This window comes from Musca autumnalis, unplaced genomic scaffold, assembly GCF_047663935.1.
Source record: "Musca autumnalis isolate F117 unplaced genomic scaffold, ASM4766393v1 scaffold_3, whole genome shotgun sequence".
Classification (NCBI taxonomy): Eukaryota; Metazoa; Arthropoda; class Insecta; order Diptera; family Muscidae; genus Musca; species Musca autumnalis.
Genome location: NW_027411866.1, coordinates 184,340,583 through 184,363,813, shown reverse-complemented (window position 1 = coordinate 184,363,813; position 23,231 = coordinate 184,340,583). Strand labels below are relative to the sequence as shown.

General features: G+C 35.3%; 1 protein-coding gene across 7 annotated transcripts in view; it reads left to right on the top strand.

Moving 5' to 3' along the window:
* Positions 1 to 13,531: 13,531 nt before the first annotated feature.
* The window catches only part of LOC141398574 (frequenin-1), a 156,238-nt gene continuing 146,538 nt past the window's right edge, over positions 13,532 to 23,231 (top strand). The window contains exons 1-2 of one of the 7 annotated variants that reach the window (XM_073975969.1): positions 13,532 to 13,701; positions 21,702 to 21,723. The gene's annotated coding sequence lies outside the window, so the exon portion shown is untranslated. Of the gene's footprint in view, positions 13,702 to 14,086; positions 14,211 to 21,536; positions 21,724 to 23,231 lie in introns of those variants that run through there. The other 6 variants (XM_073975965.1, XM_073975963.1, XM_073975970.1 and 3 more) reach the window with 6 other exon arrangements.

Genomic DNA, 23,231 nt, shown 5'->3' with positions numbered 1-23,231 from the left:
CCGCCGCACAGAGGGGTGAAATCTCAAAAAACGGAGATTAATTCAAAAAATTAAATTTAGTTTTTGGTATAACTGTCATTACATGGTTATAGGGTATAAAATTGCACGTCTCTAACCGAAATGTTAAGATCATATATTGTTTACTTTTAGAGTTCAACGTTGTAAAAGTTGAAGAATTTTTAACAATTTCAAAGGCAACATAAAAATATTAACCCTCCGTCATGCACATGTTCCGTTAGTCACGTACGTAGCGCATGTATCTGGCCAGATACAGTATGTATTTCAGTACATTTATACGAAAAATATGCTATTTTAGTGATAATATTATATTCTTGTATTGTTATCACGCCAGGCAGATATATATTTTCACTTTTTTTTGTTCTTAGTACATGTTTAACCCGTGTAAAAAATATGAGAAATAAAACAAGAAAAATTGTATTTTTGTGTATACTCGTAATGTCAAAAAAATAACAAGAATTGGTATAAAGTTAATTTCAATTAAATTTAGTAGTTATAAAGTAAGTTTTAATTAATTCTTAATTAAAAAAGTCTCACAAAGCTTCAGGTAAGCACCTAAAACATGTATAATCTTATTCCGAATGTTGTAGGCATACCGGATTGGAGCAAAATGTGTGTGTATCTAGTCAGATACATGCGCTACGTATACGATGTATAGATGAAAAAATCTACATAAATTTAGATTGTTGTTGTTTTTTTAAAGTGTTTTTTCATAAAACGATACCTTACAATATTTGTAGAGGGTACCTGGAGACTCAAGCCCCTAGCTAAATCAGAAATATATTTAAATCGCAGTTGAATTCGTAAAATATCTGGCCAGATACATGTGCATGACGGAGGGTTAAATGTTCTTGTGTTTAAAGTGTAATATCTTATAATGGAATCGTCAACTTCAGGTAGTTATCAGAATTTTAGAAAAATATAACTATAGCAAAAGTAGTTCAAAATTACCTTAAAATGTATCCATATTTTCCCTATTTTGGAAAAGTATACAGTGTATTAAAAAAGTTGCGCGAGGTAGCGCGATAATGATAATATTGTATTTTAGTCCTGAGTGTTGTCTTTCGAAATCAACTCAAAACTCGTGCCGTTATTTCGTTATTGAGGAATTGGTGAAAAATTTCATTCATTAAAAATCTGGGAATTTTGAACATAATATATTTTGCACTCATTCTTGGAGCTATGTTTGTAATTATACCCAACACCACACAGTGGTAAGGGGTATTATGTCTTTGTGCATTTGTATGTAACATACAAAAGGAAACGAAATAGACCCAAAGTTCCTTTTGGGGATATATCACTTTCTGAGTCGATTTATGCATGTCCGTCTGTCCATGTATTTTTGTTCGCAACGTACAGGTCGCATTTTTTGTCCGATTCAGCTGAAAATTGGGGACTACAACTTTTTTAGCCATAGGAAGAACGCTATTGCTGTTGGTGAAAATCGGTTCAGATTTGGATATAGCTCCCATATATATTTTCGCCCGATTTCACGTATTTGCTGCACCAAACACGCTATATAAATCCAATTTTGATGAAATTTTGAATGTGTGACTGAATTCGGTCTACAAATAAGAGTGCCAAATTATATAGAAATCGGGTCAGATTTGGATATAGCTCCCATATATATTTTCGGCCGATTTCACGTATTTTCTGTACCACACACGCTATATATGTCCGATTTCGATGAAACTTGGAATGTGTGACTGAATTTCGTCTAAAAATAAATGTGCCAAATTATATCGAAATCGGTTCAGATTTGGATATAGCTCCCATATATATGTTCGCCCGATTTCACGTATGTGCTGCAGCAATCACGCAATATACGTCCGATTTTAATGAAATTTGGAATGTTTGACTGAATTTGGTCTAGAAATAAGTGTGCTAAATTATATAGAAATCGGTTCAGATTTGGATGTAGCTCCCATATATATTTTCGGCCGATTTCACGTATTTTCTGTAGCAAACACGCTATATATTTCCGATTTCGATGAAATTTGGAATGTGTGACTGAATTCAGTCTAGAAATAAATGTGCCAAATTATATCGAAATCGGTTCAGATTTGGATATAGCACCCATACATATTTTCGGCAGATTTCGCATATTTGCTGCTCCAAACACGCTATATACGTCCGATTTCAATGATATTTGGAATGTGTGACTGAATTCGGTCTGGAAATAAATGTGTCAAATTATATCAAAATCGGTTTAGATCTGGATATAGCTCCGATTTATATTTTACATAATCACAGTGGTGTAGGGTATCATATAGTCGGCCCCGCCCGACTTTGATCCTTTCCTTACTGGTTTTTATATTGTATTTGTTCTTTGGGTGCCACCGTGGTGCAATGGTATGCACACCCGCCTTGCACGCTTAAGGTCGTGGGTTCGATTCCCCGGCCATGCAACATCAAAACATTTTTCAACGGTGGCAGAATACCCCTCAGTAATGTTAGCGACATTTCCTGAGTATTTCAGCCTTGTAAAACTTCTCTACAAAATTGGTGTCTTAGACACGCCGTTCGGACTCGGCGATAAACTGTAGGTCCCATATCATTGAGCTAATATGAATCGGGGTGCACTCATTGACATGAGAGAAGTCTCCCTTGTCCCTTATGGGATGTTTGTGGAACAATTATTATTATATCATTATATTTGTTCTTAAGCGTTGTGTTATTTGTTTTTACTCTACGTACGACAGACTATTATGGATAGTCAATGTGATATTGTTCTTGGAAATTTACGATAATTTCTGTTCAGAAAGTAGTGCTGTGTATTAGGCCGGGGCGATTTGTATGGAAGGAAAAAAGTGATAGTGGGCGCCTGGAGTTTCTGATTCTAGGGATTGTACTGAGCAAAAAAGTCCACTAGACCATTTGTCTACGGTGAAAATCGAGCCCCCGGATTTTGACTTGAAATTTTTTTCAGGGATATTTTGGCCAAACCATCTCTCAGAAACTTGACCTATCCTGAAAATTTCCTTTTGCGTTCTTAGTACACTCACCAAAAGGAAATTTCCACCCACTGACTTTGAGTCAAATTTTGTAGCACGGTGTAATTTATCGATAATTTCCGAAAAATGTGCACATTCTCGGGTCCATAACTGCCTGAAGGAGCGTTCCAATGCTTTTGCTGTGTACTAGAGAGTTCTTAATTATTGTCTTGGCTACAATTTTTGTCTTTGTGTTGGATCGAAAATCTCAGTGGTTTGGCTGTTACATATATGCCAAAATATCCAAAAAACCTTGAAAAAAAAAACTTCAAATCAAAATCCGGGGGCTCGATTTTCACCGTAGACATATGGTCTAGTGGACAGTACAATCCCAATAATCAGAAAATCCAGGCGCCCGTGGTGGTGTTCAAATCGCCCCACCCTACTGTATATACTTACTGTATATACCTTTCACACACTAAGGGCCATTATTACATGTGTTCTTTTACTATCTGATGGATTTGAAAATGCAAAACAAACCAATTTGGAGGCATTAAAAATATAGTCTTTACATTGCAAGTTAATTCCAAGAGCTCCTCCTTGAAATTCAATCATCACTTTTAACATTAAGTTAACCGCAACGCTATAAATCTGTTCGGTAAATCCAAACTATAACAAATGAATACTTATAATAATGGGGGTAAGAAATATATTTTGCTGTATACTTATTAGGGTACTACTACAATTAATAATTTTTACGATATCTATTCCAAAATTTGTAAAAGTTCTCCTAAAGGAATGGGTAAGATCTTCAAAATATGTAAATTTAACAGCTCCTGGGTATGGAGCTTGTTCCAAAGCGAAAATATATGGGGACGATGTTTCTTAAAAATAATTTTAATCCCTTCAAACTGCACGATTTACAATTTAAGCAACTTTAGTTTCAATATATAGCTAAAATGTTTAAAAACCCAACAATTGACTGTACCTTTAGATGGGGGCTTACGAAAACATTGACCAAAAAAACAAAACAAAAAAGATTGTTCCACAACATCCCATACGGGACAAGGGAGACTTCTCTCATATCAATGAGTGCACCCCGATTCATATTTAGCTCAATGATATGGGACCTACTGTTTATCGCCGAGTCCGAACGGTGTGTCTTAAGACACCACTTGTGGAGAAGTTTTTCAATGCTGAAATACTCAGGAAATGTCGCCAACATTACTGAGGAAAACATTGACCTATATTGAAAATTTTCCCACGATGAATTCTTAGGCAGTCTGAATTATAGTTGGACTATCGATAGTTTTCCAGCTCCATCAGATATCAGTTAAAGTTATCTTACAAAGCCCAATGAGCTTTGCCAGGAATACCTTTGAACGAAAGGTGCTGTCGAAGCCTGCTCTATAATCGACAAAAATGTGGAAGTGTCGATCTGCCTCTCTTGCGTCTTTTAAACATATCACGGGCAGGACAACACTCATATGAGCTCAAATAAAGCTGATGTTGAAAAATGTAGGTTTTGTCCGAATTGTAGCAAGTCATTCATTCAATTTGCTGAATTTGAAGACCTGATGTTTTAATCTCCGACCAACTACAAATCCGCATCAAAAGTCAAACTGCTTTTTTCATGGTGTTGTTGTGACGCCTTTCCGATTGCATTGTATTTTCTGTATGATAATAATAATATTAATTGTTCCACAAACATCCCAGAATGGACCAGGGAGACTTCTCTCATATCAATGTGTGCACCCCGATTCATATTAGTTCAATGATATGGGACCTACCGATTATCGCCGAGTCCGTTCGTAGAGAAGTTTTACATGGCTGGAATACTTACGAAATGCCAACATTGCTGAGGGGTATTTTGCCACCGTTGAGCACTTTTTTTGTGCATACCATTGCACCACGGTGGCACCCAATGGTATATCAATACAGATCTTCTTTTTGCGGCATATTCTTGAGAAGAATCAATATATGCACATCCACCCGTTAGCTAAAATTTTTGGTTAATATGTTTTTTTATGCAACCCTAAATACCAAATTACAGCTACTTCGGTCAGAAAATTTAGCTAAAATCGGTCTGAAAATATAACGTCAAAATACCTGAAATCGGGCGTTATCGTTATATGGGGGCTATACCAAAACATCATCAAACAAGAGACCCATTTTCACAAAATTTCAACGTCCTATCACTATTATTGTGGACGCTTAAAACAGACGGACGGTCGGACATGCATAGATCGACTTGGAATTTTGCCCTGGATATATACTACGATCATATAGCAGATTATTATATCAATACGTTACAAAGGGAAAAACAAACTTAATATACCCTCCATACTATGATGGATTGTATAAAAAACAGTAAGGGATACTTTTTAATTCATTTCTCTTTGAAATCGGGCTTAATGACCGTTTACTTTTACAAGTGATAAAGGAAAGCCTAAGATTTGAACCCACACAACCACCACTATGTGACATGCATGTTTCGCACTTGGTAGATGCTCGTCATACATATCGGCTGTGGAGTGGCTTCTCTGTCATCGAACTTTTCTTCTTTCAAATGCAATTTTTTACAACAACAATGGGTATTTGCCCATTTAGTTGAGCTTTCATGACAAACGCTTAGCGCTGCCTTTGAAAGTAATGAGTTTGGCTCTGAACGCTAAGGGATACCTTTATAAAACTAGAGGAAGAATCTACGAAAATGTATTGATGTACGATGCGTCATTGATTTCGGATCAACTATGGGAGTTGATTATTACAATTTTGAGGTGCCGCCAAAAATACAACAAAAAACTATGACTATGAACTAAGGAAAATTATAAAAATGACCCACAGATTCTACTTTTGACAAATCTTCTATCAAATAAAACCCCTAAATGTTATCAAATATGGAAATTAGACCCCTTCTGAAGAAGCTGGAATAGCGTATGATTGGGTACTATATTCTATACCAAGTAAAATAGTATGCGAAATCTTGTTCACGGATATAATAATGATTGGGTAGACATCCCCACTGACATTATTAGGAAATACTTAATAGTCATTATTCAGTAACATGAATCCGAAAGCTCAATCGCGAAATCTTAGAGATTATTATTTTGAAAACTTTATAATTACAGGTTAAGATCTGATAAGCAAGATGAAACAAAAAATCGCTCGATTTTTTTTAAATATATTTTTCCTCAGCTACTCTCCAAATCAATTTAAACGGATTTAGAAAAAACACCTGGAGTGCAGCTGAAGAAAAATATATTAAACAAGTAAGAACAGTGCTAAGTTCGGCCAGGCCGAACTTGTTATACCCTCCACCACTAGTTGTATTGAAGTAAAATGGAAAAATTAGTTTCCTTCCGTTTTTTGAAGAAGACTAAATTCCTAATTTCAGCAAGTTCGATGAAACAATGTGGCTAACCATTAAAATACCGAAATCCGGGAGGTACCATTCCATGGGGGCTATATCAAAACATCGATCTATACCTACAAAGTTTTGGTGGAAAGTTTTTAGACTCAAAAATACTAAATACCAAATTTCCGATATTTCGGTAAAACCTTCAAAATACCGAAAATCAAGAGGTACGCTTCTAAGGGGGGATATAGGAACCCGCGAACCTATACTGATAATTCTCTTCTGAAATATTTTGTAACCACATGGAAGACTAAATAACACATTTCAGTTTTTCGGTGGAATATTGACGTCACAGTCTTTAGAATTACGAAAATCGGAAGGTACCGTTCTATGGGGGCTATATCGAAAAGTGGACCTATACCGACAAATTTCATTCAGAAAGGCTTTTACCTCCAACAAAGGCTAAATACCAGCCATTTCGATGGGTTTCTGTGGCCACAACCTTCAAAATCCCGAAAAATCGGGAGGCACCGTTCTATGGGGCTATATGAAGGAGTGGACCTATACCGACAAATTTCTTTGGGAAAGTTTTATACCGCCAATGAACGCTAAGTACCAAATTTCAGCCATTTCGGTGTTATAATGAGGTTAAAACCTTCAAAATACCGAAAATCGGGTGGTACCGTTATATGGGGGCTATATCAAAACGTGGACCCATAAAGCCCATTGGTAATACCAAACATCCTAGGAGTAATAAAAACTGCTGTACCAAATTACAAAGCTCAACAGAGGGACGGACGGACAGACGGACATCGTTATATCGACTTAAAATCCCCTGATCAAGAATATATCGCCACCATAAATGCCGGAAGACGTAACCCACAAAAATAAAACTTTACAGGAGAAGCAAAAACCGTTATAAAATGAAAACGGTGTTATAAAATATCGAAAATTTGTAGTATCGTGTGTTAAGACGGAGAAGAAATATATTTTTGGAAAAAAAATTAATTTTTTTCCAGAATGTTAGAAGCTGTGTGGGTTACTTCTTTTGGTATTGTGAAAAAATACACGAACACAAACACATAATTGTTGAGGTGACGGCCCCTGGTCGAAGATTCCTCCGAGTCAATCCGGTGCATAGAACCGGCCGTCGCGGGATTGCTTTGGTATTGTATTTTTCTGAAATGCCAAACGACGTAACCCACAATTTATTGAGTATACATTTGAAAACAGTAGTATAAATGAACAATTATAATGAAATTAGAACTAGTTTATTGGCCTACGCGGCTAATCGATCTTTAAACTAGCAATCTGACGGTGTTGGGTTCAATTCCCAATCTTAACGGTGATATTTCAGTGGATCACAATTAGGTGAAGCGTCTATTCCAACCAGCACTGTAATTACTTATAATATCAAGTGCATTAGACGATATTTAAAACATCAGATCCAGAATATTATATTTATTGTGGTATTTAAGTCAATTTATCGACAAAATATAGTTAATATAAATTAAGTGATGTGTAAAATTTTAAATGTAACTTTTAATTCCCATAAAGAATGTTGCCATAAATGTAATGACAATCACTTGGAATTAGGTGTTTTAAGTCTAGCAGGTGCTGAAGTTTCTTTTTTGAAACTTTTAGCCTCTGTGCGTATATCTAAGGAGGACCCATTGCCCCAAAATCTCCGGATCAAACGCTAATGTTTGCAGTTTATTGGATCTCCTGTCTATTTGCATAAGTAAACAATACAGAAAAGTTGCGTTTTTCTCTGGACCTGTTTGAATACCATTAAAATAAGTTGAGTTTATTCAATCTCAAGCCATTATATATGTTATACTACGGGTTGATAAGAAAAATTTTCGGCAAACTTACACTATAATCATAGTTGTCTTTAAAAAAAAAACATCTTTGTTTTAGACCGACGAAAAATTTGAGCATATACACGTTTTCGGGTCAACGTCTCATAAGACTTGTCACGTGCATCAGTTTTTGTTGCCATTTGTCTTCAAAATAACCACTTACTTTTTTGTTGTTATTGGGAGGTTTATCTAAATCATGGCATAGGTCGGTCTTCAGACATCATCTTCAATTAGACACTTCAATCACTTTATTATTAAAACTTTCGACATTTTACCATACCTGGGTTTGGCCTATGATCTGCGTATAAGGGGAAATATCCAAAATTCCCACAAATCTGAATTTTGGTGCAAATAGTTATTCGTGTTACAAAAACCGCCTAAAGTAAAAGTTGTAGATGTAAAAATTAGCAACAAGAATGGTCTTTATAATTTTTAAAACGGAATCACCAGTCATCTGAGAGTCAAACTAAACATATAGGGAAATAAGCCGCATAAGAGTCGAACCGGTTAAAATAACCACGCCATGTGATAGGTATTTCTATAAGCTTCCAAACGACACCCTCTTTGTAGTAATAGGTTCAGTAGAACCGGGTCTAACCCGGTTTTTTAATCAGGACTTTCGGATCAAATAACCGGATAACCGGATTCGCCCCAAAGGAAAGCATACATTTCCGTAATCAGCTCAATATACCCTCCCTCTGGCATTATAATTGCTGCAAAAATCAAAGACTAAATTGTTTGTACTGCTGTTTAATTTTCAAATAATGTGGATTACGCCTTTTGTGTTTTATGAAAATTACAGTATGCTGTTACGTCTTTTGGCATTTCGTGAATAGGACCGATATTTTTAAACGCAGAACTTTGAAATTTTGCCAGAGTATGTATTTAAGCTTAATGTATCAGATTCCACCAAAAAACGAATTTCGATTTTGATGTCGGTTAAGTCTTCGGGCATTTATGGTGACGATATATACTTTATAGGGTCTCCGATGAATATTTCGATGCATTACAAACCGAATCACAAATTTAATTATACCCTCCCTATTATAATGCTAGATGGTATATAGATCGCGCGATTTTAATATATTGTATATCCTTTAGCTTTCTTTAAGCAACAAATTCCAACACATTCAACTACTGACGTCACGTATATACTAGCAAAATTTCAAAAATAAGCATCTCAAAAAAACTTAAATTATCGTTCATGCAATAACCAAATGGTACCAAATTTAGTAGTTTCGTACACCTGGTATAATCTTAAAAAATTACCTTCTTATATAAACCATATATAACAACCGCCAATCTCATTTCCAGATCTATCAGTTCCACTTCCAAGGCAAATAATAGTAATTTACATATAAATACATAAGCAAGAATTTCCGAAACTTCCTTCTAAAATTTCAAAAGTTCCTGCTAACCCCTTTACACAATAACAAATTATATCAATTTAGTACTTTTTATAGTATGCATTTCCAAAACCCTCTCCATATCTTAAATCCATATACCAACAGAGACTCTGAGAACAAATTTTAGAAATACAGATAGGTAAGTACCCAGCAAAAAGTTTGCCTCCAAAGAGGCAGTTAAATGATATGTACAAGTGATCTGGAAGTGCATCAAATTATGCATTTTCACTCATGATTTTTACAAGAGCGTGACTACTGAAAGAGGCACTCCATTGCACTGCATTTTAACTGACCCTTTGGTACTGCATTTTGACTGACCCTCTGGCATTGCATTTTAAGTAACCCTTTGGGGTTGAATAGGAGGCAGTCCAAAGCACGTGTTTTGATACAGCCATTCTGCGGAAATTGTGAAAGCCATTACAAAATATCCCAGAACAAATAAAATGCATTTATTATTTGTGTAAAACAAAAATATTAAGAACTTTATCACATTAACACAAATTACGAAAATTCTCCATTGAATTCAATCGCAAACATAGGTGTTTTCTCCGCTCTCCATTTAATCCAAGCTGAACTGTTTTTGCTTCATCTGCTAAATGGGTTGTCTTCCCATCACCAGTTAAGATTTCGACATGTACTCCAACAGCACTCCATTCGGAAATTTTCTTCTCTTGAGTTACCGGAAAAATGTTCACAAATGAAATATTATTCAGTTTGTATTAACAAATGTTTGGAAATGTTAACACTCTTATCTCTTATTGGAAAATGTATGCCGCTGCCAGTAGAGATGTACAAACTGATTTATGTACATGTAGGAATCTCTAACAACTGCTAATAAAATGTAGCGAATGGAGTGCTTTTTCACGACTCCGTTTGGACTGCATCCGGATGCTGTTAAATTGTTAGGAATTGGGGTGCCTATTTCACGACTCCGCTGAACTGCATCCGGATGTTGTTAAAATGTGAAAAGTGGATGTGATTCTTTGGTTTGCATCCAAATACGGTTAAAATGTGAGGACTGGAGTGCCTTATTCACGACTCCGTTTGAACTGCATCAAAACATGCCGCGACAGAACTAGTCCACATTGCACTACTTCCAATTTATTTTGCTGGGTACTTTTCGTCAATTTATGATACGCACGAGTATTTACAGGGTTAAATGGACTACAACTTTTGTGTGAAAATTGTGAAAATACAAATACAATATACAGCTTACATCATTGTTCCTTATGTCGATTACGTTGTTGTACGTGATCAGATAACAGAGCTACAACCTAATATATCCAGATTTTTGTTTGTATTGTAGTAATTAACACTCTAGAGGCCGCAATTTTAGCTCAACAGTCACGAAACTTTGCACGAGGTAACAGTTTAGGTAGAACAAAATGCCTATAATTTTGCATGATGATCTGATATCATTACCGGCATATAGCCTACATATGGAATAATAACTACTGACCTTTCCCCTGATGCAAATTGCAATAATGTGTCTGCTAGATAACGGGCCTACTGCCCAATATATAATGGGTTTTGTGTAGAGAACCACAATTCCCTCCCATGCTACAAATTGCCTCTATCATGAAAGAGAAATTTTCAGTTCAGTTGTCAAATTGGAGTTTTTATACAAATATTGCAAAGGAGATACAAACAAAATACGATCAAAGATGTGTCTCATAGAAATAATGGTTTTAGAACCCAATTATGTTTAGAACCAAATTTTATACATCGTAATATTTTGCCCAAATTTTGTTTAAGTTCGAATGTAAGCTATGTCGGTCCACACCTCCCCCAAAAAGTTCAAAATTGTTTTCGAAAAATTGTGTGAACGGTAACTGGCGAAGTGAGCCATTGATTTGCTCTAAACTTTCCATATATTATTATTCCTTTCAGATATAGATCGGATAAGACTATATCGGTCCACACCTTAGAGTACCTCCCACACAAAATTTGGAAAAGAGAAATTTAAGAGTCCTCTCGAATCGTTTTTAATTTTTTTTTTAGCAAATTGTACTTGCGCCGCAATTTCCAAGATAACTCTCAAGGGGATTTTCTGATTGGTCGAAACTTTACACATCGTATTATTTCATCCTATCATGTATTAGGTTGCAATATGGACTATATCGGTCCGTCCTGATTTTTTTTTAGCAGATTGTACTTGCGCCGCAAATTCCAAGATAACTCTCAAGGGGATTTTCTGATTGGTCGAAACTTTACATATCGTATTATTTCATTTAATATGGACTATATCAGTTCGTCCTGCGAGAACCTCCCACACAAAATTTGGGAAAAGTGCAGTTTGAGGACCCGTATCGGATCTATTTGTTTATTATTATTATTATTATTTTTTTTTTGAAGGAGGTTCTTTTCATTGTCCCTATTCTGGTCCCTTTTCCGGGGTAAGTCATACTTCCTGAGATAATAGTCCAGAAGTTCCAAAAACCCCTACCGGCTCCAACTAAAATTACAAATCTGAAAAAAAAAATTCTCAAACTTTTCCAAAACTCAGAAGTTAGCTTACTAAAATTGATTTGGTATAGCCACATATTACGATACCTACAGATTTCACGTATTTTGAAGCAAACTCGTATTACAAAATAAATATATTTTTATACGGCAGAGGCTGAGGGTATATCACCGTTAACGCAGCTGACTTATACTATCTTCTTTGGTGTGTAATTGAATATGAATAATTTTGGTATTTATAAATTTGTTTGCATTGAAAATTTTTGAATTTCTATTCATTGTTAGTTATTTCTACCGGTATAAAATATATTTTTGATATCACAATATATGCCCACAATAAACTATTTTCGAAGCATATGTGAGGTACAAGTGCACAATTTTTGGACGATAGATCTTCAATAAACTCGCAATTTTCCCAATTTATTTATTTTAGGTGTATTCCAAAAAGAAACCTGATATTCAAAGGTAATTTGAAGATGTAGCAGGGGGGCTAATCAATGTGAATTTTCCAATTTTCGAATATTTTTAGAAATGTATAAATTATACATTTTTCCACAAACGTCCCAGTAAAGACAAGGAAGGCTTCTCTTATATCAATGGATTCATATTAGGTTATTGATATGGGACCTAGTTTTTATCGCCGAGTCCACTTGTAGAGACGTTTTTCATGGCTGAAATACTCAGAAAATATTACCAAGATTACTAAGGGGTATTTTGCCACTGTTGACAATTTGATGGGAATCGAACCCGCACATTCAGCGTGCAAGGCGGTTGCACATAGCTAATTTTTACAGGTTGTGGTGTAGGGTATCACAAGGACGGCCCCGTCCGACTATAGCCTTTGCTTACTTGTTTTATATTGATTTGTTAACCACTTTTCAAAAAGCTAATAAAGTTACTCTTAATACTCTTAGTAAGTCTTTACATCTCCTCCACTACTGTACAATAAGGCAATTACAAACATATGTATGTTGTTTCAAAAACGTTTTATTTAGAAGGCCTTAAAATGAGTTTGGTGGCATTATCTGTCTTATCTTTAAATCAAACAAGGTTATACTTTATAAGGTTTATTTAGCCTTCCAAATCATTGAGATTGCCTAGAGTAGCAAACAATGCGTAGCCCTTAAGATTTTGTGGCGCTAAAAAAATCAGCAAAAAAACGTTTGTATTTCTCCTTGAGAATATAAATTAACTATAAACACTTGTGGAAATTCACCACTGTTCTGAGTGTTTGGTTACATGATTCTCTTTTACTCAAGGATATTTCTCTCCCGCACGTTCTCTCTCTCTATTTAAAATAATACTCAACCACACAACATGCTTACTGTTGAGTGACAAAGACGAGAAACACTAAACTTGGCCTGTGTTCAAGTAAATTCACCTCTATGAGTAAGGATAAGGTATCCTTACAACCAAAAACGTACACACATACACTCAACAAAGCCGAAGGAATAACTATTGGGAGTGTGTTACAGAATATTTGGCCCTGAAGCTTTAACAAATATTTCAGTCACACTTTTGACCGCCTTTTGGAAACATTGCAAATACGCGTGTTAACGTTAAACGTACAAAACAAATAAAAATATATTAATTCGGTACAAAAAAGAAGCAAATCATAGAACATGATTTGAATATTTAAATAATTTTGCAGTTGGAAAAAAGTAAAAAAAAAAATATTTTGTAAAATTAAAAGAATAAATAAAACCAAAAAAATAACTTTTTCCAGTGGATTGAATAACTAACAAAATAAAACATTAAAAAGTTTTCACTTCAAAACAAAGATACGTTAAATCCTCATTGGATTTAAAATTTAGTAATCCGACATATTAATTAGGGTCATTAATTTACATGACCAATTTGGATGTGAGCGTTTTTGTGAACCTTTCTCTCTTCTGTTTGTACAAAAAAGAAAACTTAAACACCAGTGTAATTACAGGCTAAATAAAATCGGATTCCTAAACGGATTTCGTTTTTGTATTTTTTGCATTTCAAACTCAACCGTTGTTACGCCATCCTGTGCCTGTGTCATACGATTCTATAAAACAGAGAGGAAATGTAAAAAAACCCATCATCATTAAGCACTGAGTTCTACATAAACAACAAAGAAGAGAAAACGAATGAATAAAATCATAAATAAAAAACTAAAAAAAAGGATTATGTAAACAAAATTGTAATAAACCGAAACACACACACAGACACATACATATATGTATGCATACCAACATTATCGTTCACCATAAAAAGAACTCATATAATCTCTCATACCCACACACCCCGAGAGACCCAGATGCCAACAGTTACCCACTGAAATGGTTAACAACAATTCGGTTCCTGCTTGTGGAGCAGCGTGTCATCTGGATAGTGAATCTTGTTAACTGGATTCACAACTAATGTGCCAGTATCAGTGTCCTTATTTTAACGATTTTGTAACCGTTATCTGTTTGACTTTTTGTTGTTCCATCTGTCTGTCTTTCGGTTCGTTTTACAATTCGCTTGTCTGCCCATCTGTCTCCAATTGTGTGCAGTCAGTATCTGTCTGTCTGTCTCCCTGTTAATGTTGACTGCCAGCACGTTGAAAGGTCATCGTTTATTGTAACCAACAGCAACAACAGCTATACAAAAGCGTGCAAACACTTACGTCCACATAGACAGTTACAAACATGAATATTCATATTCATGTGTGTATCAGAGCAGAGTTGATGATGATATTTGCCCCCAGTTTCCTGAATGAAACATTGCTGTATATTTTGTGCTTTGTGTGCGTACGTGAATGTTACTCATTTGCATCATTGCTTTTTAAATTGGTATTGTGTACATGGACGTATTCTAGGTGCATCGTTGCGTTACAACATCAGAAATATACGTTAATGTTCACATCTAAGTCGATTTAATGACCGTCTATCTGTTTGGATCAAATTCGTAAATCATGTCGCATCATAACGAATAACCGTGTAGAATGTAAAACAGGGGTTTCTACGTGGCCCATATCTCTAATTAAAATTTCAATAGATCTGAGAAGTTCTCAAATACCGATATACAGACAATTACAGCCTTAATAAGGCAAAAATAAAAAAATAATTACAGTTACTGTTCAAAACGGGACATAAGAACACAGAAAAGTTATAAGGTTTTCTGAGGGCCATGTCAAAATATTGACGTATTTAGATTTTTTCAGAGAAGCTTATATGCTTACCATGGTACAAATACACAGGTAGCCGCATCGGCAATTGTTGGTAACATAAAATGTCAAAATATGACATCAATTCAATGCAATTGACACATTATTGTACCATCAGCTGGCTTGATAATGCTACCTGTATTATTGTACCATGATGCTTACTAATAACTAGACAGCGGAATCCTATAAAAATGCATATATGGTTAGGATGGTCGTAGAAAAAATCTAATTAGACAGAAACTCGTTTTATCATAAAATACAACGAATTAGGCCCAGAAATTTTTGCATATCGTACATATTTTTACATATTTGAATAAATGAGAATATGCAAAACCATATGCAAAAAATTACAAGAATTTGTGGTCTAAATATCCCACCAGAATGGGGGTATTCAACTGAAATTTGTCCGCATAGGTCCACGTCTTCATATAGCCCCCACAGAACGGTACCTCCTGATTTTCGGTATTTTGAAAGTTGTGGCCTCAATATTCCTTCGAAATTACTAAAATTTGGCATTAAGTCTTCGTTGGGGATATAAAAAAATTTGTCGGTATAGGTCTACATCTTCATATAGCCCCCATAGAGCGGTACCTCCGGATTTCTGGTATTTTTAAGGTTGTGGTCTCAATACGAGTATCCCTCCGAAATGGCTGAAATTTGGTATTAAGTCTTCCTTGGTGGTATAAAACGTTCCATCTGGAATTTTTCGATATAGAAATACAGAAATACAACTTTTCACCTGTAAAAAACTTTCCACCTAAAATTTGTCGATTTAGGTTCAGGCCTTCATATAGTCCCGATTTTCGGTATTTTGAAGGTTGTGGCTGTCGTTATACATTTCTCTATTTTTATAGTCTTGTCTGAAGAGAATTTTAAATAGAAAAATCTACACAAAACATTTTTGTACCTATTATTGAAATATTTGTTGCATAAGAAAATATGTAAAATGCATAAATTTTGCATATGCACATATTATATTTTGCATATGCAAAATTTATCCATTTTGCATATGTCATATATTTCGATTGCAAAATTAATCTTACTTACTTACTTAGTTGGCCATTACAGAACATTTTTTCCATAGGCCGAACTAAGAAAAGATCTTTATTCCTCTCTGTTTTTCGCTTGACTTTTTGGAATACCGCGCCTTTTCATTTCTTCATCCACTTGTATGCTCCATCGAAGCTTAGGCCTGCCGATTCTGCGTGCACCGCCATGTGGCATGTATTCATACGCCTTTTTAGCGGGTTCATCATCGCTCATTCTTATGATATGGCCTAGCCAACGCAATCGTTGCATCCCGATACGTTTAACTATATTCATGTCTTTGTATAGCTGATATAGCTCGTGGTTCATACGACGTCGATATTCACCGTCAACGCAAATCGTAGATCTTTCGAAGAATTTTCCTCTCAAACACACCAAGCACTGCCTTATCTGCTTGCGCAAGTACCCTTGCTTCGGGGCCATACATTAGCACGGGTAGTATCAGCGTTTTGTATAGTGTTATTTTTGTTTGACGAGGTGTGGCTTTGTTTATAAAGTGCTTACATAAGCCAAAGTAGCATCTGTTGACCAATACAATTCTTATTTTTATTTCACAACTGATGTCGTTTGTTGTGTTTATGGAGGTGTCGAGGTGGACAAAGAATTGTACTACCTCAAAATTATAAGAACCAACTTCCACAGTTGGTCCAAGCTCAATGGACACATTGCGCGTTGACACCATTAACTTTGTCTTCTCACCGTTTACCGCCAGACCTACTTTAGCAGGTTCTTCTTCGACCTTCATAAAGGTATCGGTTACTTCTTTTGCTGATCGTCCCATTATGTCTATATCATCAGCATAAGCAAGTAACATGTGACTATTGGTGTAGATTGTGCCACTTCTTTTGACGTTTGCCTCTCGTATAACCTTTTCCAACAGGATGTTGAAGAGATCACACGAAAGGCTGTTTCCTTACCTGAAACTTTTTTTGGTACAAAACTTTTCGGAGAGGTTCTTACCTATTTTAACTGAAGATTTTGTGTCAGTTAGAGTCATTTTACAAAACCGAATGAGCTTTGCGGGGATACCAAATTCAGACATGGCTTGGAATACCTTTGAACGCAGCGGGCTGTCGAAGGCTGGTGTCGATCTGCATCTCTTGAGTCTTCTCCAGGATTTGCCGCAGGGTAAATATCTGGTCAATGGTGGACTTGCCAGGTCTAAAGCCACATTGGTATGGTCCAATTATCTCGTTGACCATAGGCTTAAGTCGTTCGCACAATATCCCTGACACGATATTGTAGGCAATAAGGAGTAGACTGTCTTGTCTCCCTTCTTGTGGACTGGACACAGGATACTCAGGTTCCAATCGTCGGGTACTCGTTCTTCCTGCCAGATGGTGCTAACTAGCTGATGAATACACCTTATCAGCGTGTCGCCTCCGGTTTTGAACAGCTCGGCTGGTAAGCCATTGGCTCCTGCTGCCTTATTATTCTTCAGCCGATTTATTGCTGTCTTTACCTCATATTGGCTGGGCAGTATATATTCAATACCATCTTCTGGGATTGGATCTGTTGTATCTTCGTTGTCTTCGCTGCTATTGTATACCAACAGTTTTGAAAAATGTTATTTTCATATCCTGAGCACACTATCTGTATCAGTTACCAAATTATCTTGCTGGATTAATCCTATAGAAAATAATGAAAATCGGTCCAGATTTGGATGCAGCTTCCATATATATTCGCATCTGATATGAGATAAAAATGCACCAAAATTACTGAAATTTGACACATGCAACCTGAACCAGCCTAAAAAAACATTGAGCCAATTTTCAAAGAAATCGGTACAGATGTATATGTAGTCCCATATACATATATTTCATTCCAAATTTTATTTTTTGAAACTTACTTAAATTAAATTTTTCTCAATTCACATGAGAAAAGCCGTGAATGTTTCTGAATAATGCAAACATATTTGAAAGGTGTTGGATTAGTCTGATAAATAAGAGCCCCGGTTATAAGGCGGAGTAAAATGTGAGTAAACCTTGCAATTCCATATAAAAATATTTCACATTTTAGTTGAGAAAAATTAGATTTTTACGGAAGGGCGCAAATATGCGCAAATTATTATGATTGAATCTGATATTTGAGACTCAAGCGCATAAAACATTAGTAGAAACTATGGTCGGGAAACGACGGGGAAATAGACTTTTTCACTATTGAAATTGTAGTAATCTTAAAAATTATCATAAAAAATTTTCATAAAGAGGATATGTATCACCATTATTAAAGAGCAAAGATGTAAAATCAATCTGAAAAATTTAAATGCTAATCTTGTTCGGAGACTGTACAAAAACAATAAATATTGAAAAATATAAATTTTCGCGAAAATAATGTCATTTTAATGTTCACCTAATTTCTTAGTTTTCGAAAATTTACTTTTTGCTGCTTCATTAGATTGGTTTATCTTACAAAGTCGACTCAAATGTAGAAAAGACTCTGGTTGCCGTTTATCAAAATTTTTTCATAAAAAAACGATTTTCATATTTTGAGTTTTGAGCAACTTTAGGCCTATGTTTCCACTCTGTGCAACGTGATGAATTTGATTTCTTGTTTTCTGATCTGGAGACAGCCAGGTGCCCTTATGGATGTCGAGATGTTGAAATCTGGTGCTGCTGGTGTTTTTTGCCGCTGCGAAGTCTATCAGCCTCATACCATTGCCAGATGTTTCACTGTGGAGGCTGAATTTTCCGACTGTTGGGACAAAGATATTTTCTTTTCCAATTTTGGCATTAAAATCGCCTAGAATAATTTTAATGTCATGGCCAGGACAATGGTCATATGTTTTCTCTAAGCGCTCGTAAAATATATCTTTTGCCTGTTCGTCCGCTAATAAAGCTGATGTTGAAGAATTTTGCTTTTATTCAAATTGCAGCAAGTCTTTCATTCACTGGTGTGAAGATGGAGACCAGGTGTTTTAACCTCCGACCAACTACAAATCCGCAACCAAACTCATGCTTTATGTCATGGCAGCTATAATTGTTGTGACGCCTTTCCCAATCCATCGTATTTCCTGTATGGCAGTAATGTCGGCCTTGTACTTTTCCAGTACATCTGCCAATGCGTAAACTGCACCTTCTCTATAAAGAGTGCGAACATTCCATGTGAAGATTCCCAGTTCATGGTCTTAAAACGTTTTGGGGGTCGTCAAATTTAAAGGGATTTGTTTTTCTTTTGTTTTGTTTTTTCATAGTAGGCTGCTTTTTCTAGGGGAGGGTTACTAACCCTGCGCCCAAACCAAAGTTTTTAACGTGAACGCGCGGCACATTTTAGCTCACTATCTTTAACGGGTGTTAAAGGCAGCTACCCCAGGTGACACCACGGGGAGGTCAGTGTCCACTTGAGATGAAAGAGGGATAAAAATAAATCCTCGACTTTGCCATGTTAAAGCCGGTCAGGACCGTTCCTTGGTATCTTTCATCCCCTACGTCACCCATAGATACTACACCGTCCAAAATTCAAGAAAACAATCAACCACGGTCAATTTCGAAAGTTGAGCCCAATGAAATAGTGGAAATCTTCATTGCAATACGTTTCCATAGATCAGTCGGCTGTTCTTTGAATTCCCAAAGAAATGTATGACCTATTCTGGACTCACCCAGACAGTATTAACTTGTTCTCTCCCCATAATGTGTTTCAAAAATCAGTGTGGCCAAATTTTAACATATATCACTCTTGTTCCCCTTTTACACAAATTCATACAATGTTTTCTCATCTATATGCATTAGGCCGGGGCGATTTGAAAACCTTAATGGGCCCTTCGCGTTTCTGATTCCTGGGGTTGAACTGAGCAAAAAAGTCTACTGGACCATATGTCTACGATGAAAATCGAGCCTCCCGATTTTGACTTTAAGTTTTTTATTGACGTTTTTTGGATATTTTGGCATATAACAGCCAAACCATTGAGATTTTCGATCCAACACAAAAACAAACATTGTAGCCAAGATAGTAATTGAAAACTCTCTAATACTTCGCAAAAGCATTGGAACGCCCCTTCAGGCAGTTTTGGCCTTAAGAATGTGCAAACTTTTCGGAAAATGTCGATAAATGACATTGTGCTACAAAATTTGACCCGAAAAATATTCAAGTGTTCTGATGCAAAATTCTATCGTGTTGGGATCCATGGACAACGACAATGCCTTTATTTCGTTTGGGTGACTTCGTTTTATTTTTTATAACGGTAAAAGTAGTGAAAATCTGGGTTTCTTACATTTTCAAATTTAAACGGGCATATCTTATTTTTTCCACAACGGATTTCTTTTGATCCTTCTTCCTTTTAAAGGGGTGAATAATGTCTTTTGAATAAGCTATTATTGTTTTAAATCGGTTAACAAATGGCTATTTTATAGTGGTTTGTGTCTGAAAAACCCCATACAATACCTATAAAGGAATTTCTCATAATTTTCAAAATAAATATTGAACAAAACAAAAAAACATTATATATTTGAAAATTATAAGAAATTCCTTTATAGGTTTTGTGTGGGGTTTTTCAGACATAAACCACTATAACTTAGCCATTTGTTAACCGATTTAAAACAATAATAGCTTATTCAAAAGACATTATTCACCCCTTTAAAAGGAAGAAGGATCAAAAGAAATCCGTTGTGGAAAAAATAAGATATGCCCGTTTAAATTTGAAAATGTAAGAAACCCAGATTTTCACTACTTTTACCCTTATAAAAAAATAAAACGAAGTGACCCAAACGAAATAAAGGTATTGTCTTTGTCCATGGATCCCAACACGGTATAATTTTGCATCAGAACACTTGAATATTTTTCGGGTCAAATTTTGTAGCACAATGTCATTTATCGACATTTTCCGAAAAGTTTGCAAATTCTTAAGGCCAAAACTGCCTGAAGGAGCGTTCCAATGCTTTTGCGATGTATTAGAGAGTTTTCAATTACTGTCTGGGCTACAATATTTGTCTTTGTGTTGGATCGAAAATCTCAATGGTTTGACTGTTATATGCCAAAATATCCAAAAAACGTCAATAAAAAACTTAAAGTCAAAATCGGGAGGCTCGATTTTCATCGTAGATATATGGTCCAGTGGACTTTTTTGCTCAGTTCAATCCCAGGAATCAGAAACGCGAAGGGCTCATTAAGGTTTTTTTGCTTCCACACAAATCGCCCCACCCTAATATGCATACACATATACATATCATGTCCTGAATATTGTAGAATTTGAATACATTTGTGTGGATTAAAATGTGTTAAAAATGGATTAACGTGAAGCTGTGTGTTTTTTTCTCTATTTTATTTTAACTACAGCAGTAATAATAAAATCAAGCAACGACTCTGACATTGTTGTTCGTCGTCAGCCATTAACTGTAAATGAGTTTGGTTTGAAAGTGTGTGGCAGTGTGTGTATGTGCATGTATGTATGTGTCTGAATATCCTGGCTTATGCACAATCATAAAGACTAAGATATTAAAGGATGTTAGAGTTTTAAAGAATGGTAAGTCCTTAATTAATTAGATTTGAATTTATGATCATTAGTTTTTTTGTGAAAGTAGACAGACATGTGGTGAAATTTAATTCAGGCTTAAATGTTACTATCTATTATTATGTTATATGGAACTGTGGAATTTAAATAAAATGATATGTTATGTAAACAGTATTACAAATTAAAGTATTACGTACCAAAAAATAAATTAGGTATAGTATAATCTCGATAGTCCTAAAATACTTTCAAAATCGATGGATTTTTTTTTTTTTGAGATTGGGTGCAAGTTTTGGCGATTGTTAGATGGTCGAATAATATTTAGGGATCAAAATCGACAAATTTATTTTTTTATAACGGTAAAAGTAGTGAAAAATCTGGGTTTCTTACATTTTCAAATTTAAACGGGCATATCTTCTTTTTTCACAACGGATTTCTATTGATCCTTCTTCCTTTTAAAGGGGTGAATAATGTCATTCGAACAAGTTATTATTTTTTTTAATTCGTTTAACAAATGGCTAAGTTATTGTGGTTAATGTCTGAAAACCCCCACAAAAAATTATAACTGAATTTATCACAATTTTCAAAATAAATATTGAACAAAATAAAAAAACATTATATTTTTGAAAATTATGAGAAATTCAGTTATAATTTTTTTGGGGGGGTTTCAGACATAAACCACCATAACTTAGCCATTTGTTAACCGATTAAACAAAAAATAATAAATTGTTCGAGAGATATTATCCACCCCTTTTAAAGGAAGAAGGATCAATAAAAATCCGTTGTGAAAAAAAGATATGCCCGTTTAAATTTGAAAATGTAAGAAACCCAGATTTTCACTACTTTTACCGTTATAAAAAAATAAAACGAAGTGAGCCAAACGAACTAAAGGCATTTTCGTTGTCCATGGATTCCAACACGATAGAATTTTGCATCAGAACACTTGAATATTTTTCTGGTCAACTTTTGTAGCACAGTGCCATTTATCTACATTTTCCGAAAAGTTTGCACCTTCTCAAGGCCAAAACTGCCTGAAGGAGAGTTCTTATGCTTTTGCGATGTATTAGAGAGTTCTTAATAACTGTCTTGGATACAATTTTTGTCTGTGTGTTGAATCAAAAATCTCAATAGTTTGGCCGTTATATGTCAAAATGTCCAAAAAACGTGGATAAAAAACTTAAAGTCAAAATCGGGAGGCTCGATTTTCACCGTATACCTATGGTCTAGTGGACTTTTTTGTTCAGTTCAATCCCAGGAATCAGAAACGCGAAGGGCCCATTAAGGTTTTTTTCCTTCCATACAATTCGCCCCGGCCTAATGTATATCCAACGGTTGTTCGATTTCTATTTAGTTTGTCAAACTTATTTCTAGACTAAATTCCGTCACACATTTAACGTGTTTGGAATATAGTACATGAAATTGGGCGAAACTACGAGTATATATTGGAGCTATATTGAAATCTGAACCGAGTTCAATAAACTTATTTCTTGAGCAAATTTCGTTTCAAATATCTTTAACATTGG